We start from the raw sequence: 14,247 nt of genomic DNA on the forward strand, positions 1-14,247 counted from the left end.
GTCCACTTTCTTTTTTATAGTTCCCTCATATTCTATCCACTTTTTATTTAACTTAGCAAAGTTTTTGGCCTCCTGATCAATTTATTATGTCTTATTTTGCACATCAGAGGTTCTGTTTTCCACATGAATAACTCTGTTGGTGAGTGGTTCTAGAGAGATTTTCATAAATTCTCTTTGATTTTTGTTTTCTGTCAAGATGTTTTATATAGTGTCCATCTCTTTCTTGAGGTATGATTTCAATTCAAATTCTGATTTTCTTGATGTTTCCTGTAGTTCATTCTTGCATTTGATCAAGTCTTCATTAAGGTTAATCAACTGGTTGTTGAGGTGTTCCATTTCTTGACTTACCTTCAATTTATTCTTATCTCTTTGGAGGCTTCTAACATATTTTTCAATCATGTTAAGCCTACTGTAAAAACCTGACTGCTCTAAAAGGTGAGTCTGTTTAATTTAATTGCTATTATTGTCAGTTCTTTGATAATTCAGTGATTTTTTTTTTAAAAATCAGGGTTTCATTGGTTGATGTGCTTTCATTTTAAGAATGGATTTCTGTATGATTTCACTGGAGGCATCTGTTGTAGGACTAGGCATCCTTATTGGAGATTTCTCAGTTTTTTTTCACTTTACTTAGTTTTATTGTGTTGTTGTCTACTTATTTTAGAAAGATTCTTTATTTTATTGAGGACGAAGCAAGTTTGTGACAACTGGTCCATTCCTCCTCTGACTCAGACCCAGGAGGAGGTGGAGACAAATTATACTACTGCGTTGATTTTTCCTTTTTTGCTCTTTTGTGGACACATGATGAATTTATAGTGGGACACAGCATTTTGGGGTTATCATTCTATGGTTAGTCCTTAGGATTCAGGAGAACATGCCTTTTTGCTACCTCTTTCTCTAATATTTTGCATAAGACCCTAAGATCCAAGTCTCACTGGTCACTCTCTTATTCATAGAGTTTCTCAAGAAATAGGGCCTGAGAACATCTGATGGGTGATCAATAGCAAGATAGTGTCATATCTGACTTCTTCCTTACTGAGTCTCTGTATTGGGTGTCCTATATTCACTGTATATAAAAGTAAGTAAAGCATTTAATTGATTTCAGCATTGAATGAAAAATTGCACTAAACCAGTATGATATTTTTATAAATAGTTCAGATATTTTCCTTAATGTTTGAATATTTCTTTGTGTGCTTACTGTTCCCTTTGGATGATAGCTATGTGAATACTATGTTGATCTGACTCAAGAGTTACACTGTCTGTCTGCAAGGGACAAGGTTTCCATAAGTCCAAAGAAAGTTTTGTATGGAGCTCCAACCAAAAGAACTACTTTCTTGGTGGTGAAGAGGGGAGGGCAAACTCCTAAGCTCATCATTTCATGGGTATCCCAGGACATATTCCAAAGTCAGCATCAGCAGCCTCCAGAATGAAAGCATGGCAGCTTAGAAAAGTAAGCAGCAGTGCAGTCTTCCCTCAGTGCTGCACCGGAGCACACACCTTCTCCCAGGCCCAGAGTGAGGCTTTGCTGCACCAGAAGTTTCCTTCCATTTAGGCCTGATTCTCACTATCTTGAGTCAACAGTCAGGTTCCTGAGTAAGTATAGAGGAGTATCAAGGATTCCAGGCACACAAAGGAAGGAAGCCTGTGCTGAGTCATCTTCCCTCATTCCAGGAAGACTGTGTGGATAACCATCTTGGGCCCTGATCTATACTGCATGCATTGTTGTGTGTCATTAGAACTACATTTCTAATAAGATGGATTTATAGTCCTGAGAAAATTAAGGTATGAACTGGAGCTTGTGTAGAAGGAGCTAGAGCATTTCTGCCTTAGAAGTAACTGCATATACCCTGCACCTGGTGACAACAAACTTCCTGACTTAATTCTGGCTGTATATTCTTGTATTCATCCTTCCCTTATGCTGGTGTCCCATCCTTCAGTCCTCAATTTTGAGCTGTTTGCCATCAGACCCAATCTGCTTCTCTAACCCATATGCTCTCTTCATAGGATCTACTAGTCTTTAACTCCTATTTTTATTTCCTTCATTTTCACTTTTGGGTTTGATTCTGAACTTATTCTTATTTTCCCTTCCCCTAGCACACAAAGATTTACTCATTACTATTTTTGTTATGTAATTCATCTTCATAGACAGGCTCATTAAGAGCAGGCCAAGGTGGCATTTGTTCTTGCCCTTGGGGAATCTGGTTGACTCTGTAAAAGTGTAATCAATCCCTTCAACTTTTTGTATTTATCTTGTGTCACCTGCAACTTGACATTAAATCTCATGGCCACGTTTTATCCTCAATTTCATATCCACACATATTCCTGAGTTATCAGTTATAATTATTGCAGATCTATGAAGTTAGGTATGCTGTTCTGAATAATTAAAAATTAAAACATAAGCAAACAATATTCTGATACTTATGTCTTTTTTAACAGTTGTTAAAATTAAAATCTGTTCCTGAAACAAAATTAGCAGACATTTTCTAGACAACAGATAACTTTGGGCATGTTCCCCATCACTGAGAGGGAGGGACAGGGGGAAGAAATGGAGGCAAAAGGAAGGGATGAAGGCATGGAAGGAGGGAGGAAGTAACAGAGAGTGGGAGGAGTGAGATGAAAGAGGAAGGCAGGGAGGAGAATGAATAGAAAGAGGACCAGAAGAAAGGGAATGAGAAGGAAGATAAGGGTTGGATCATTGGAAGAAGGCTAAGAAAACTTAAAATGACAGAAGTCTTTAATTAAAATTTTGTCTTTTGTACAATTCTGTGGTGGTTTGATCCAGGTGTCCACCCATAAACTTAGGTGTTCTGAATGCTAGGCTTCCAGCTGAAGGAGGTATGGGAATTAACGCCTGAAACGACTTTATCCTACGTAACTCCAATTCAGCCACACATATGGAAGTCTACATTAGTACATTTTTCCCACCTGATTGCCATATCCATTACAGTTTGCACTAGTTGTGGAACAATTATACAGGATCAGTAGATGCCTTTATGCTAAACTCTTATTCTCCATCCACATGGACCAGTTAGCAGACCTTCCTTACATTTCAAAATCCTGTAAATTTTGAAGACTACTTTGTTACATTGCAGAATATTCTGACTTTGTGTTTATTTTTGTCCTTTTTGTGATTAATTTTTTTGTGATTAAATTCAGGTGATACATCTTTGGCAGTGTGCAGTAGCATGGGGTGCCATCTCAAAATACCAGGGTGGATGGGGTAAACATCAGAAATCATGATGTTATTGTGAGGGCTGTCAGTTAGAGATCCACATGTTGGCAGTCTTGCAATCTAAGATCTAACTTTTTGATTTGTTAAACTGTTTTCTGTGTCTTCTATGGAGTTTTCATCTGACTTCTAATATCTTCTTATAAGAACACCAGCCTTATTTATTAGGAAGAACTGAATGAACTCTTTCATATATTTATAAAACTGTAAACACCCACTCTCCAAATATAGTAATGATCTTGGAACTTTGACTGGGACCTTGACATATGAATTTAGAGGTTATAAACAATATGGCCCATGACAGGCATGAACATCCTGATGTGACTCTGCTCCTTATCATCACATTCTTCCAAGAGGTTAGGCTGCCAATCACTGAGAGATGCTCAATTTGACCCTGGATGATGACAGAGTGTGCCAGGGTTCTCTGCTTCATCATAACTTTTACTCATTATAATTAATGAACGTGATACTTCATGATTATCTCATATCTCTCTAAAACATGAGTATGAATACATAGAACTATATTTTATTCATTGGATTATAACATATTTCATTATTTCAATACTAAGAGTTCTCAAGATGTGGCCAGTTGTATATTTCAAATTGACTTCTATATTGTTATCACTTGTTCCTGATTTCCTTAAGAATTTCTTCAGTTGCAAAAATGTCAAGGCTTCTTTTAAGGCTTCTTCTCTTATCTCTAGATTCAGGGACAGCCATTTCTCCTTGATGTTCCTTACTTCATAGGTGCTGATGGTAAGTACACAAGACCTTCATGCATCATAATAGGAAATAATATGACATTAAAATAGAAGAGAGAGGAGTTGCAATGAATAAAAGATTCCATAGAGAAGGGATACTGAAAGGGGAAATGGATGAAAGCAGGGCATTATTATCATGGTATATTGTATATATGTATAGAGATTAGCAATAAAAAGGAAGAAAAATAAAAGACAAAAAAGTGATAAAATAGGTATTTCTGTATGGATTAATTGTTCCTTTTAATGACTGTTGGTGATTAGCAAATATACATAGCTCTGTGACTATGAAGCCATTCTTCTAAACCCAGATAAAGCATCTATACCCTGATCTCTGTGTCCATACAAAGACATAAATACTCAAGTCTCTACCTACAAAGGGTCTGAGTTTAAATTGCTACCTCTGATTTCATTGTGTCCCTTTACTGTTCTATGGACTTCTTTCTAAATGCATTTAATTTATACCTGTGCAGGCCTTTACACTATATTCTCAGCTTCCACAGCATGTGACCTGTTTTATGGTGAACATACTCCTTCTAGTAAACTATGTTACTTTTTTTTTTGTGCGAACACCAACAAAAGCCACCCCTCTATCTACCCCTTTCCTTCTTCTTCACTCTCCTCCCTTTTGTATGAACAAAAATCATTTCAATTCCTTGAATGCTCCAAATACCTACTATATGGTGTTTTTCAGGGAATCACTCAGCAGGATCTTTGTAAATATTTTCATAAGGACTATTTTGCCATAAATTCATGAGAAGGCATGGCATATACAAGATGCACTTAACTCTGTTAACCAGTGTTCATAGAAAAAAAAAATCATGGCATATTAGTCTCTTGACCCTTCAGGCTTCTCTGGCTCTCAGCCTTCAGGGAGGGGATGAATCATCTCATGGCTGTTAGCTTGAGCAGACCTCACCATTGATTCCAACAATTATTTGGGAATCAATCTTATCATAAATTGAAAGGAACTAGGCTCTTCTAATCACTGCAGACAGTAGAGAAGGGCTGAATGAGGAAGCCAATAGTCAAAGAAGGTTACTATAATTCTGGCTATATCTTTTGTATTGAGTTCATGAGGAAATTTTAATTATTTTGAATTTATATATATAATTATATATACTTCATAATGCATAATTTATAAAATATTTAAATTTATAAAATTAATACTATATTTTATATTTATATATTATGTAATTTTATTTTTATACATAATATATGTATATATTATAATTCATTAGATTAAAAGACAAGAGGTTGTCCTAAAATAGAAATATTTGAGTTAATTTTATTAGAAGAACTATCCCTTTAAATAAGATGTGCAGATCCTTGGGTATGTTGTGAAAATAGAGACCTACATCAACAGGGATCTGACCCACTACTGAGGGTAGTAATAGCCACTCACATTTGCAGGCAAATGCATTTGCAGAATAGAGGATGTGGTCTCATCAAGTAAGGACCACAGGTAGCTGAGAGCATAAGCAACATCACCATGGGTTCAATAACAGGTAAGAAGGCCACAGGGTTAACAGCCTTTATCATACGGAAGATGTGCTCTGGGGATATACCAATAATCCCCTCTTTCCAATGTCACCTTTCCTGACCACCTGATTCCATAAAGCAGTTAATGAGTGTTGTTAGACTTCAGTTCACTGCCCTGAAATTACCCCTGCTTTGAATGACTACACGGAGTTCTATTTTGCTGAGGGTTTTCAAATAATGACATGATAACTTTCTAAATTAAAAACAATCACTGCCATGCCTATGGAAGCTTACTAAACACCCACTGCTCAAAGGATGGACCTATGGAATCAGGTTCTCTGAGTCAATATTAGACTGTGGATTTCTGAGGGTTCTTCTGAAGGTGTGAGAGCAGACTCTACCTCTTCATTCTTAAAGCTTCTGTTAACTAGGTCTGCTTTTCTGAGGCCACACCACTCCATTACAATATTCACATGGCCTTCTTCATTAGGGTCTCTGTTAATTATCTAAATGAGAATGTGATTTTATGTATGGCACATCTGGTTAACCTAGTCACCCATGAATAAGAATGTATACAATGGTAAAATACTCAGGATAATACACCATAAATGTTAAACTTTTCTTTTGTATTCCGGATGTATACACATGAAAATTTCTGTCATCTGACTTCCAGCCAAGATGGCGACCGCCTAGCACCCTGCAAAATACCTGGGAAAGAAAGGCAAGACATTAAGGGTTTTCTGGGTCTTCTTGTCAGTGGGAGGGCACAGAGGAGGTAAAACCAGGGAATCATGGATCCCCTCTTGTACGGGTACACCCCCCCTCCTCCAAACAGCCACTACTGTGCTCCAATGACGCGCCTGCCACTGCAGGTGCCTCTGCGCTCCGATTGCACGTTTAGCAGGCCCAGTCCCACAGCAAGGGCTACACAAGCCCAGACTGAGTCTCTCACTAGCTGGAGCTTAGGTGCCATCCCCTACCTGTCTGTCCCTAGCCATCCCCCACTCATCTGTGGCGAGTGAACACAGACTGTTTCTGGGTCCAAGTGTTCCCAGCCAGTTTGCGCAGCTTCAGGGCTTGGTATCTCAGTTCCCTCCAAGCTCTTAGGCAGTCAGCTTTGGCAGCACTACCACTTGAGAATTCAGGCAACTTTGGCACCCCTGTCAGGCAGTAGATAGGAGGCTTTGGCAAGTGAGATCCAAAGCCCAGGCTCCTTGGCAACTGCCCCAGGCTGCCTCAGATTCCCATTGCGCTAGAGCCTACACTGATCCACCCACCTACCTGCCCATACACTGTCATGGGTAGACCATAGGGCAAAAGAGATACCATGAAAAATCAAATGCAAGAAAAACCAGGTAGATCACCCAGTCCTACAAGGAATACATCTAACCAAAAGATTGAAAAGTCGTTAGGATCGGAACATCACATGGAAGCTATGAGCAATGAAACCCTGGCCAACCTACTGCTAGAACTTGAAGGAAAGCAACAAAGGACCAATAATCGTGTGGATGCTACCATCACTAAGTTAAAAAACATTGATAATAGAATGAAAGAAGTTCAAAGAGAATTAATAGATTTTAGGGAGAGTGTAAAAAGAGGACCTTAAAAATCAGCTGGCCACACTAAATGAAGACATAAAGAAATGCAAGGATGAATTCCAAGAATCATCAAGAAAACCAGAAAATGATGTGAAATGGGAGCTTGACAGAGCAATGGAAATGATACATAGAAAAGTAGGAGAAAGTGCAAACTTAATTGAACAAGTCCAAAACTCTCTAGAGGCTCTCAAGAATAGAGTCAGCGAAGTGGAGGATAGAAACTCCAATCTGGAAGATGAGATGGAAGAAACAGCTCGAGAGTTCAAAAATTTCAGTAAGTTCAAAAGTTCCTGTGAGCAGAACATGAGGGAATTGTGGGATACACTTAAACATCCTAATATCAGAATTATTGGAATACCAGAAGGAGAAGAATTTCAGACCAAAGGCATGGAGAACTTATTTAACAAAATAATTGAAGAAAACTTCCCCAGTCTCTTTAAAGAAAGGCCCATCAAGATACAAGAAGTGAATAGAACCCGAAACAGACTGGACCAAAGAAGAAACTCTCCAAGACACATTATCATTAAGACTCTAAACATTGACAGCAACGAGAAAATCCTAAAAGCAGCTAGGGAAAAACAGTGCACCACTTTCAAAGGAAACCCCATCAGAATTATTTCAGACCTCCCAATGGAAACTCTGAAAGCTAGAAGGGCCTGGAATGAAACCTTCCAATGTCTAAGAACCTATGGATTCCAACCCAAACTACTCTACCTGGCAAAAGTATCCCTCATAATAGATGGTGAAAGAAAAATTTTCCATGGCAAAACTCAACTTTACAATTATATGAACACAAAACCAAACCTACAAAGAGTATATCAGGAAATTCTCCAAAGAGAATAAAACAAATAGCCAAACTCAAATGCCTACAAGAAGCAGATCACAACAAACAAACCCAGAGTAGGCACAAAAAACTACAAAACCCATGAAAACACCAACACACATGTACCATCACAACATGGCAAGGATCAAATCAAATCTCACAGTCATTACCCTAAATATTAATGGCCTTAATTCACCCATCAAGAGACACAAGCTAACAGGGTGGATCAAAAAATTAGACCCCTCAAACTCCTGCCTTCAAGAAACCCACCTGATCACTAAAGACAGACACCTCCTCAGGGTGAAAGGGTAGAAAACAATATTCCAAGCAAATGGGAATAAGAAACAAGCAGGTGTAGCTATATTAATATCAGATAAAATTGACTTCAAACCAAAAACAATCAAAAAAGACAAAGAAGGCTACTTCCTATTATAAAGGGAACAATCCATCAAGAGGATATTACAATCATAAATATGTATGCACCAAACACAGGGGCACCACAGTTCATAAAACAAAACCTACTTGACAATAAAACAGAAATAACCACCAACACCATCATAGCTGGGGACTTTAACACACCATTATCAGTAATAGACAGATCATCCAAACAGAAACTCAATAGGGAAGTAAGAGAGCTCCAGAAAACCATAGAACACTTATACCTAACGGACATCTACAGAACTTTCCATCCCAAATCCATGGACTACACGTTATTCTCAGCAGCCCATGGAACATTCTCCAAAATAGACCGTATATTGGGTCACAAAGACTGCCTCCGCATATTTAGGAAAATTGACATTATTCCCTGGATGATATCAGATTACAATGCTATATTGCTAGAAATCAACAACAAAAGATCCACCAAGAATCCCTACGGCACACTATTAAACAATAAATGGATAGTGGATGAAATAAAAAATGAAATTGCAAAATTCCTGGAATTTAATGACAGTGAGCACACATCATACCAAAACTTATGGGACACAATGAAGGCAGTCCTTAGGGGAAAATTCATAGCACTTAATGCCTTCATAAAAAAGACAGAAAGATCCCAAATCAATAACCTAACCATCCACCTAAAGGCACTGGAAAAAAAAAAAAAACAAGAAAAATCCAACCCAAAGAGCACCAGAAGGAGAGAAATAATTAAAATCAGAGCAGAAATTAATCAAATGGAAACCAAGGAAACAATTAAGACAATTGACAAAGCAAAAAGCTGGTTTTTTGAAAAAAATAAACAAGATTGACAAACCCCTGACCAATTTGATCAAGCAAAAAAGGAGAAGCTTCAAATTAACAAAATTCAAAATGAAAAAGGAGAGATCACAACAGACATAAGTGAAATTGAGAGAATCATCAGGACTTATTTCAAAAACCTCTACTCCACAAAAGCGGAAAATGTGGAGGAGATGGGAAAATTCCTGGATGCATACCATCTATCAAAACTAAACTCAGAACAGATTAATCACCTCAATTAACCCATCACACTTATGGAGATTAAAAATGTAATGAAAAACCTCCACAAAAAGAAGTTTCCAAGACCAGATGGTTCTCAGCTGAATTCTATCAAACCTTCATGGAGGAACTCAAACCAATCTTCTTAAAGCTGTGCCACACAATTGAAGAACAGAGAAAGATTCCTAACTCCTTTTATGATGCTAGTATCACCCTAATCCCCAAACCAGGCAGACATGCCACAAGAAAAGAAAACTACCAGCCTATTTCACAAATGAACTTAGATGCAAAAATCCTGAACAAAATACACGCAAACCAAATCCAACAACACATGAAAGGCATTACCCACCTTGACCAAGTGGATTTCATCCCAGGAACACAAGGGTGGTTCAACATATGGAAATCTGTCAATGTAATACACCACATGAACAAGTTTAAACATAAAAAAAAAAATGATCATTTCAATAGATGCAGCAAAGGCCTTTGACAAGATACAACATCACTTCATGATCAAAACATTGGAGAGAATTGGCATAGTTTGAACATATCTTAACATAATAAAGGCAATATACAAAGCTCCAAAGGCCCAAATAATACTTAATGGAGAGAGACTGGAGGAATTCCCATTAAGATCAGGAATAAGACAGGGATGACTTCTCTCCTCTGCTTTTCAATATAGTTCTGGAAGTCCTAGCTCAAGCAATAAGACAGGAGAAGGAAATAAAAGGGATTCAATTTGGAAAGGAAGAAGTTAAGTTAGCTCTATTCGCTGATGACATGATTGTATATGTAAGAGACCTGAGAGACTCCATCCCAAAACTCCTGAAGGTGATTAACTCCTGTAGCAAAGTAGCATGATACAAAGTCAATGCACAAAAATCAGTAGCATTTCTATATGCAAATGACAAAGATATAGAGAAAGAAATAAAAGACATAGTCGCATTTTCAATAGCAACAAGAACAACAACAAAATATCTTGGAATAACGTTAACCAAGGAAGTGAAAGATCTATACAACGAAAACATGAAAACACTGAAAAAATAAATTGAGGACTTAAGAAAATGGAAAGACCTCCCATGCTCCTGGATAGGCAGAATTAACATTGTGAAGTTGAAAATCCTACCAAAGGCAATATATAGATTTAACACAATTCCAATTAAAATCCCTACAGTGTTCTTCACAGAGATAGAAAAAATGTTCTCAAATTTCATATGGGAAGGCAGAAGGCCTCGCATATCCAAACATATCCTCAGCAAAAGAAATACCTCTGCTGGCATCACCATACCTGATCTAAAGCTATATTACAAAGACATAGTGATAAAAACAGCATGACTGGCATAAAAACAGGAGTATAGACCAATGGAATAGACTTGAGGACCCAGACTTTGGGTCAACCAACTATAGCTACTTGATATTCAACAAAGGCCTGAAAAATATAGGCTGGAGAAAAGACAGCATCTTCACCAAATGGTGCTGGACAAACTGGATAACAACATGCAGAAAACTGAAACCTTCTCCACACATTTCCCCATACACTACACTCAAATCCAAATGGATCAAAGACCTCAACATAAGACCAGAAACTCGAATACTATTGGAAGAAAATTTAGGAAGTACTTTCCATGATATAGGAATGGAAAAAAATTTCCTGACCATAACCCCAGTAGCTCACGATCTTAAACAGTCACTCAACCAATGGGTTCACATGAAGCTGAAGAGTTTCTTTACAGACAAACATACAATAAGCAAAGGCAATAGATTACCCACAGAATGGGAGAAAATATTTGTGGGTTATCCAACTGATAGAGGCCTAATCTCTAGCATCTACAAAGAACTCAAAAATCTAATCATTAAAAAGTCAAACACCCCACTCACAAAATGGGACAAAGAGCTGAACAGGCAGTTCACAGAGGAAGAAACACAAATGGCAAATACACACTTAAGAAAATGTTCATCATCCCTAATCATCAGAGAAATGCAAATTAAAACAACTATGAGATTCCACCTTACCCCAATAAGGATAGCAAACATGAAAAAATCAAACAAAAATAAATGCTGGTGAGGATGTGGAGAAGTAGGAACACTCATCCACTGTTGGTGGGAATGTAAGATAGCACAACAACTTTGGAAAGCAATATGGAGACTCCTGAAAAAGCTGACTATAGAGATACCAACAGACCCAGTTATTCCCTTACTGGGCATCTACCCTAAAACCTTCAAACCACAGGCCACCAGGATTTGCTCAACCAGGTTTGTACCAGCACAATTCGTAGTAGCTAAGAGATGGAATCAACCCAGATGTCCATCACTAGAAGAATGGATAACTAAGATGTGGTATATCTATACAATGGAATTCTATACAGCAGTAAGAAAAATGACACAATGAAATTTGAGGAAAAATGTTTGAGCCTAGAACAGATCATTCTGAGTGAACTTACCCAATCACAGAAAAAAAAAAAAAATCGCCACATAGTCTCACTCATCTACAGCATCTAACCTTAATATACCCAAGATACCTTACATACACATCAAGCATCCCATAGACTAGACACTAGGATTTAGGGGAAGGGAGGGGAGGGCATCAAAGGGGTGGGAAACACTAATCTAGACCCAAATGGCAATGGTACCATAAAATTCTACTTCCTAAAAGGCAGACCAAATGGCTGAACCTTCACCAGGCCCTTACAGGAAACACCTAAACCACAAGACACTGGAGAGGGTATTATCAAGTCTAACCTCAATCTTCTACATGTTCCCTTCCTCCCTCTACCCCCCACCTCCTCTCTAACTCTTGTACATTAGTTATCTTTTTCCTCATTTTCTTAGTGGACACTGACCTTAAACTCCCAGTACCAGCATGGGACTATCATCCCCAGTGAGCTTTTGATCAGAGAAACCTACAAGGTTTCCTAAAAGAATGATAGATTTCTGTCAGAGTACTTGATGACCCACCAAAGATCAGTGGTAAGACCCTATTGTTGAAGACTCCATATTCAGCTGACATGTAAAATGGAACTGCATGTCTGGAAGCCAGGAGAGAGTCAGTCCCCAGACAGTCAGCGTGTGCAGTGCCAGAAGGTGCTACATAGGTGACTGGGGGAAATGACCAATATCTGTCTGAGCAACTCATGGTCTAACCTACTTAGCAACAAATAACCTGTTGTGATGCTCACACAAGTGCAATAGTGGCACACAGCCATGGTGGAGAACCAACTGCTCTTGATTTGGCTAACTGATCTCCTCAGCGGTGTGGGACCCATAGCTGGAGCTGGGAAACAAGTCAGAACCATATCCAAACATAAGCCCACTCTCCAATATCAAGCTACCATCAATTATGGGGTACAAGAGGGCCTATACCTATTAAACTATGTATTAAAAAAGTAAGGGTTATCTCATTTGTCCTGGTGCTAACTTACTCTCCATTGGAGATTTCTGCTTCTCATTTTCAGATAGATGCAGATCCTAAGGAGAAAGCCACCCCATCATGCCTCATAAAGTCCCCAGCAGAAACTAAGGAAAATTGGCAAAACAAGCAAAGGTTCTGTTTTCTTGATGAACCAGATACCAGCACAAGAGGGAATGAGACCAACACAGAGAAAAATAATCTCCTACCAAATCAGAGAGCCAGAGCTTCAGAGTCCCCCAACACCTTAGCACTGAAGCAGACCAAAAATGAACCCAACATAGCTTAGGGCAATTTTGTGGAAGAGGGGGCAGAAAGTATGTCAGAGCCACATTTTGGGTCATGATATGCAGAGACATTTATCATACCAATAACTGTGGGCTACCTCCTCAATGCTCAACCCATATACATCAACAAGGAGGGGCCATTGGGGAGGGGGTAGGTCATGGATGAGCCTAATAATGGTACCAAACTGCCTGTATTTGCTGAATGGAAAACTAATTAAAAAAATTCTGTCATCTGTCTATCTTCTATCCATCTATATCTATCTATCATCTATATCCAGCTATCATCTTTATCTTTTAATTCTCTTTCCATATTTCTCCCTTTCTGCACTATTATTAAAAATGTTTCACTTCCTTGAAAAATGCAATTCTTAGGTTGTCTGGCTTTGGGGTCTCATGAGGGAGGATATGTTAGAAATGTGCATACTGACTTGTTTATTCCTCTTTCTCATGCAGAATGAAGGATACAGCCAAGATGACCCTTATGCACTTGGAGAGAAGCTTTGTACACAGAAAACTTTCATAACCTAAATAGTCTCTAGAGAATTTGAAGGTGGTATGGTTCCCCTGGCTCATATAGAAACAGCCTCTACCCCATGTTTTACCCTTTCCACTTACTCAGAGCATGGCAACAGGTAAGAGTTGACTGAAGTGAATAAATTGTCCAATGCATGGCATCAGCTATTATTTTGTAGGATCTCCTTACTTCACCATGTTTTTGCAACCTTTCAAATCTATAGCCAGCTTTATTTTGAATTAACTATCTATCAAGAGTGCAAACCAAAACAGTAGAAAAAAATTAAAGGAGCCCATTAAGAAAAAAATGCTGGTGGGTGAGAACAGATGTTGTGTTAGGAGGCCCTTGTAGAGAAGGAAGTGTTATCCGTGTGGTGTATGCCATTTGGTCAAAGAGGCAAATGCGGAAGGTGGGCAGGTTCAGCATGTAGCACTTCAGGACCTCCTCCAGGCATTGCCACTGAAGATGCTCCATGCCTCATGCGAGTGGGTGTGAGGCATCTGTCCAGCATACTGAGCATTAGAAAGGCCCATAGCCACGGGCTGCAAAAGGCGCCTTGGCCAACACCGCCAGCTAGTCCATGTGGTAGAGTGCTGTCCCCTGGGGCTCATCATAGTCGCCAGGAGGAGAGTCACATGATTCGGGGCCGACTCTGGAAACAGTCAGCCAGGCTTTTCACTCTCCTGTACATTGTAAACCTA

This window comes from Jaculus jaculus, chromosome 6, assembly GCF_020740685.1.
Source record: "Jaculus jaculus isolate mJacJac1 chromosome 6, mJacJac1.mat.Y.cur, whole genome shotgun sequence".
Classification (NCBI taxonomy): domain Eukaryota; kingdom Metazoa; phylum Chordata; class Mammalia; order Rodentia; family Dipodidae; genus Jaculus; species Jaculus jaculus.